The sequence below is a fragment of the Sarcophilus harrisii genome, chromosome 2, assembly GCF_902635505.1.
Source record: "Sarcophilus harrisii chromosome 2, mSarHar1.11, whole genome shotgun sequence".
NCBI lineage: Eukaryota > Metazoa > Chordata > Mammalia > Dasyuromorphia > Dasyuridae > Sarcophilus > Sarcophilus harrisii.
In genome coordinates, this window is record NC_045427.1 from 421,269,879 (window position 1) to 421,276,449 (window position 6,571).

Sequence of the window (6,571 nt, forward strand, 5' to 3'; positions counted from 1 at the left end):
TTCTTCCATGCTTTCTTAATCTACTTATTTTATCATCCATCATATCTAAATTATGTACCCATTTTGATCTTATCTTTGTTATATGGTATGATAAGTTGGTTTGTCTATTTTCTCCCAGATTTTATTATGTACTTAATCTGTTCCACTAATAAACTTCTCTATTTCTTATCTGGTATCAAATTGTTTTGACAATTTTAGCTTTGTAATATAAGTTGAAATGGGACTGCTAGAACACCTTCCCTTTTTTTTCATTAACTCTCTTGATATGCTTGACCATTTGTTCCTCCAGAAGAATTTTGTTATGATTTTTTCCATCTCTATAAAATGTTTGATAATTTTATTGGTATGACACTCAATAAGTAAATTAATTTAGGTAGTATTATCATTTTTATCATATTACCTTATCCTACACATAAGCAATTGATATTATTCCAATTATTTAGATCTGTCTTTATTTGTGGAAAAAGAAACTTCCAAGTATTTTAAACTATTTGTAGTTATTTTAAATGAATTTCTTTTCTTTTTTCTTCCTTCCTTCCTTCCTTTCTTTTTCTCTTTCATTCTTTTTTTTTTTTAATCAAAGTGACTTGCCCAGGGTCACATAGCTAGTAAATGCCTGAATTCGGATTTGAACTCAAGTCCTCCTGTCTCATATCTTTCTATTACAAATATGTTTCTAGTAAATAATATGTTGTTGGATTCTGGTTTCTAATCCATTCTGATATCCTCTTTCATTTCATGGGTGAATTTATCTAATTCACATTAACATTATCCCATTTAAAGCCTTTTCTTTTTGATTCTGTTCTCTCTTTAAGAGTATGTTTTGTTTCTCACCACTGCCTTCCTTAGTCTATTCTCTTTTTTATCCTTCTCTCTGTTTTCTTAAACCCTTTCTTCCTCTTTGTTATAAAACATAAATTTCTTTGCCTGACTATGTTTGTATGGTATTTTTCCTTCCTTGAGCCAAGTAAAAGTGAGGCATAAGTGTTGCCCATTTCTTCACTTCCCTTTCCATTATATGAACTCTTCTTTGCATGTTCCATTTATGTGAAATAATTTTTCCCATTCTTCCTCTCCCTTCCTTCCTCTCCTAAGGAATTTCTCTTCCCCATCCATTCACCTTTTAAAACCATTTAAACATAATAGGATCACATTCTGGTTCTCTGTCTAATTACCTCTAAGACCCCGATGATAATAAAGTTCTAAGGAGTTACATACATCATCTCCCCATAAAATAATATAAACCTCTTTTTTTTCTTATAATTTCTCAATCATATTAACTTCTTAAACTTCTCTTGAGTTCTGTGTGTGAATTTTATATTTTCTATTCAACTTTAATCTCTTCATTAAGAATGCTTACAAGTCCTTCCTTTCATTAAATATCCATTTTTCTCCTGTAGGATTATACTTTGGTTTGCTGAATAGGTTGTTCTTAGTTGTGATCCTAAATTCTTTGCTCTCTTGAATGTTATATTGCAAGCCCTCCATTAATTTATAGTCGTTGCTATTAAGTCTTTTGTGAATGAATGTGATTCCTTGATATGTGATTATGTCTCTTTGACTGCTTTCAGTACTTTCTCTTGATCTGGGAATTCTAGATTTTGGCTACAATATTCCTGGGAGTTTTTGTTTTGGGATTTTTTTCAGGAAATGATTAGTGAATTCTTTTAAATTCTCTGCCCTTTGGTTTGAAGATATTTAAGATTTAAATATTTTCCTTTATAACTTCTTGAACTATGTCAAGTTTCTTTTCTTGTTCCTTACTTTCAGGTATACAAATTATTCTTTAAGAGAGAGAGAGAGAGAGAGAGAGAGACTATTTCCTCTTTCTTACATGTAGAAACAATATTTAACATTTAATTTTTAAAATTTTGAGCTCCAAATTTTTTTCTACCTCTCTCAACTTCCCCTACCTGAGCTAGTAAGCAATTTAATATAGGTTATACATGTTCAATCATATAAAACATATTACCATATCAGTCATTTTGTGAAAGAAGACACAGACCATAAGGGAAAAAAACACACACAAAAATACAGAAAGTAGAAAACAGTATGCTTTCATTTGTATTCAGATTTTGTTGATTCTTTCTTTGGAAGTGGATGGCATTTTTCATCACGAATCCTTTGGAATCATCTTGGATCATTACATAAATATTCTTAAGTTATCTTTCCTTGATCTATTTTCTAGGTCAGTTGTTTTTCCAATCAGATGTTTCATATTTTCTCATTTTTTCAGTCTTTTGTATTTGTTTATTTATTTTATTTTATTTTATTTTATTTTTTTTGCTGAGGCAGTTGGGGTTAAGTGACTTGCCCAGGGTCAACACAGCTAGGAAGTGTTAAGTATCTGAAGCCATATTTGAACTCCCATCCTCCTGACTTCAGGGCTGATGCTCTATTTACTGCTCCACCTAGCTGCCCCTGTTTTATTTCTTGATATCTCATTGCATCATTAGTATCCCGCTGACCAATTCTAATTTTTAAGAAGAAAGTAACTCTTCAGTAAGGTTTTGTCCCTCTTTTATGAGGCTGTTAATTCTCTTTCCTTAACTTTCTTGAATAACTCATTTCTTCTCCCAATTTTCTTTCTACCACTTATATTATTTTTAAAATCAGTTTTTGCTCTTTAAAAAAAAATTGCTTTAGTTCTTGCTTTAACTATTATAGCAATTATTGTTGAGCTTGTTTTGGGGCATTGACTTCTGTCTTTGTGTCTGAACTCTTCTATTACTATCATAGTTTTTTATGGTTGAATTCCTTTTTTGTTTGTTTTGTTTATTCTTTCCACATACTTCTTAACTTTAGTTTTTAAATTAGTATTGGGCTATGCTTATTTCCAGTGAGAGGAGGGATGTTGGGTTGGGTTTCTGTTGCTTTCAAAGCTCAGTTTTTGGTTCTTTTGAAGTGGTATGATATGGGGAGAAGTTTGTTCATAGTCCTTCTGATCTGAACTCTGCAAGCTCCTGACCTTGAATTTAGATCTGTTAGTTTGTGTGCAAATAAATTTCAGTAGATTATTATTGGGCTAAGTCACTATTAACCTGCTGTGAGGTTTTAAAGTTTCAGAGAGACTGACCTATTGGTTCCCCTTTGTTCTTACTCTCTTGTCCTGATTTTCCACTGTGGGCTTATGGGCTATGCTAAAGGTTGAAACTGAGTCAACACTCTTCTCCTGTACTCAGAGCCACATGGTTCAGTTTTTGGAATTGTTTTTGGGCTTAATACTTAATAGGGGTCCCATGCTTAGTCACAGTCACTCCTTTCTATCCTGGATCTATGACCTAGAACTACGTGGGAGCTACCAGAGAGTACCTCTTCCTCCTGTTAGCTCAGGTCTTCTGCCTCAGTTTTTGCTATCATGATTCTCTATTTCATTTCTCTTTCCATTCCTGGCCACTGGAACAATCTCATCCCCACAACTATTGCCACTGCCACCATGATGTACTCTTGATCAGCTCCCAATTCTGTGTCCATAGACCTCTTTGTCTATTTTCTTAAGATTCCCTGGGCTAGAAAAACAGTTTACAGTGACTTTTTCTTGGCTTTTCTGATCAAAATTTGGTCTGGCACATTTTCTAGATTACTGTGAGGAGATGTGTTGAAAGAATGAAGCAAAAATGCTGACTCTCACTCTGCCAAATTGGCTTTGCCTCCTGATATTAAGGTTCTCAAGGGACATTAGTTTCTTCTCTCTAGCTTATTAGAATATTAGCATTATATCATTATAGCTCCTTCCACTTAAATAAATTTTTTCTAAATTTATCTAGATTATTTTGAATCTATTTCAAATTTCCTATTTACCTCTAGTTTTTTTTTCATCAGAAATTTTTGAGAATTCTCTATTTCATTAAGGTCCACTTATACCTCCCCCATAGTATTCTAGGGTAAGTTATTCTTTGTTGTAACCATTTATTTTTTGCCTTTTGGAATACTGTATTCCAAGATGTCTTCTCACTTTTAGGAGAAATTGTCAGATCTTTTGTGTTCTGACTGTGTTTCCTTGGTACCTGAATTGTTTCTTCCTGGACAGTTGTGGAATTTTTTTCTTTGACATGGGAGTTCTAAATTTTGGCTGTGACATTCCTGGGACTTTGCCTTTTGATGTATCAGTGAATTCTACTTTTCCTTCTGATAGAAGGAGCTTCTATTTATGATTTCTTGAAATATAGTGTTCAACCTTTTTTTTAAAATTGTGGTTTTGAAGTAGTCCAGTGATTCTTAAAAATGATTTCTCCATGACTTGTTTTCTAGGTCAGTTGTTTTTAATATCAAAATCTTATATTTTCTTCTTTTTTAATCTTTTGATTTTGTTCTAATATTTCTTGCTGTCTAGCATATTCAATTCCATTTGGTCTATTTTAGTTTTCAGGAATTTATTTCTTGAGCAAGATTTACCACTTACCTCTTCTAAGCTAATTCATCTTCCAATTTTGACTTCCAAAGTTGTGATGGTTTTTCTTGGAGGGGCAGCCTTAGTCTCAGTTGAAATAAATAATTACTCTGAATTCGCAGCCAGCTGCTAAAAATGCAAACGTTTATTTCTCCTTCCAAATTTAGCCTGGTTAGTTGAGGCCTAGCTCTCTGCCTGGCTCCAAAAAATCTTGTAGCTTTGTCCTTGATTTCTGCCTCTGCTTTCTTCAGCCTCCAGCCAGCTCCGACTCGTGGCTTCTCAATCTCCAGTCTGTGGCAAGTAGTCTTTTTTTCCAGAGTGTTCTGTCTCAGAGCCCTGTTGATGTTCCGGAGAAGTTCTTCGCTCCAAGAGCTTCCTCCATATATATCATCTCCCAAAGGTTAACTCCTCTTTCTTGAGGCAGGGATTATGGGTTATCTCCCAGAGTGCTCTCTGGTCCTAAGGGAGGTAGGTGTGAATTCAGCTCTCATACTAGCCCTGAACTCTCCCAAAGGAGTGAACTCCATTGAGTACTTAGATACTTATGAGCTCTTTAAAGGTGTGAACAGAAGCATTGTTCAATCAGTTCCACTTAGTATCTTGTTTCAAGTTCTGGCCCAAAATAACTCTAAGATTAAATTAACTCCAATGTCCTTAATACTTTGTAAAGAAATGTCTTAACACTTTAGTAAAGATTCCAACACAAAGTCTATTTCATGAGCAGGACCAGGAGATCATTATATACCTCAACAACAATACTATATGATGACCAGTTCTGATGGACCAGGCCATCCTCAGCAACAAGATCAACCAAATCATTTTCAATGGAGCAGTAATGAACTGAACCAGCTATGCCCAGAAAAAGAACTCTGGGAGATGACTAAAAACCATTACATTGAATTCCCAATCCCTATATTTATGCACACCTGCATTTTTGATTTCCTTCACAAGCTAATTGTACAATATTTCAGAGTCTGATTCTTTTTGTACAGCAAAATAACGTTTTGGACATGCATACTTACTGTGTATCTAATTTATATTTTAATATATTTAACATCTACTGGTCATCCTGCCATCTAGGGGAGGGGGTGGGGGGTAAGAGGAAAAATTGGAACAAGAGGTTTGGCAATTGTTAATGCTGTAAAGTTACCCATGCATATATCCTGTAAATAAAAGGCTATTAAATTTAAAAAAAAAAAAGTCTATTTCATTTTTTAATTTCTTGCTTCATTCCTTCTAGGTATCCCTCTGGCTGTTATGGAAAAATCAATTTTTATTTTCCTTTGAGTTTCTGTTTGTGATTATTGTGGCCTTAAATTGCAGTAATTTCTTATGCTGGTTGGTGTTTTCATTGATTTTTTTTTCTTGCTTTAGGATCTGAATTGGAACTTTATGCCAGATTCTGTTATAATTTTTGGAGAGGGAAATTGAAACTTCTTGTTCTCTTCCTGAGTTCCCATAGTTCTTAAACTGTATCTTTGAGGTTTCAATCTCTGGATCTTTCTGATGTTTCTTGACAAAGTGCCTGAGTATTATAGTGCCCAAAGCTGATAAGATTGGACTGTCCTCGTCTGGCAACAACTGTGGCACTGTACTAGCCATTGTCTGATGCTGCTTTTAAAGAAGGTCTGAACTCCGGAATTTTCTGACTATGCTGGAGGTCTTCTCAGGGAACCCCTCTGTGCTTGATGCCTCCAGAGCCAAAAGTTTTTCTTCTGCTTCAAGATTTTACTGGAGTAGATATATAGCAGTTAAGTGATCTACTTCTCCTTAAGCAGCCAGTTTAGCCAGAAGGATTTTTTAAAAGGAAGTCTTAATTCTCATTGATAATCTTGAGAGTCAATAGTCATACCGTCATGCTGCTTTAAAATGCTCCCTCAAGCATGGAAACTGGCAAACTCAGCCAGTTCCAGACTTCCTTATCACTCTTTGATTTTTTTCTTCTTATTTAGCTTTATATGGAGTAGATAAAATTTTGTCATCTGTGCTCTTTCTCAAAAAGCATAGCTCAGGAAGGCCTGCCAGGGCACTGTTGGTGGAATTTGATCAAGGTCTGGGTTTGACAATATATGTGTCTGACAGAGAGATTGATTTTAGGCAGTAGAACAGGTTTTCAAGGAAAAAATAACCAATAATCAACTGATATGTGTTTTTGTTTGTTTTTTGCTGAGTCAATTGGGA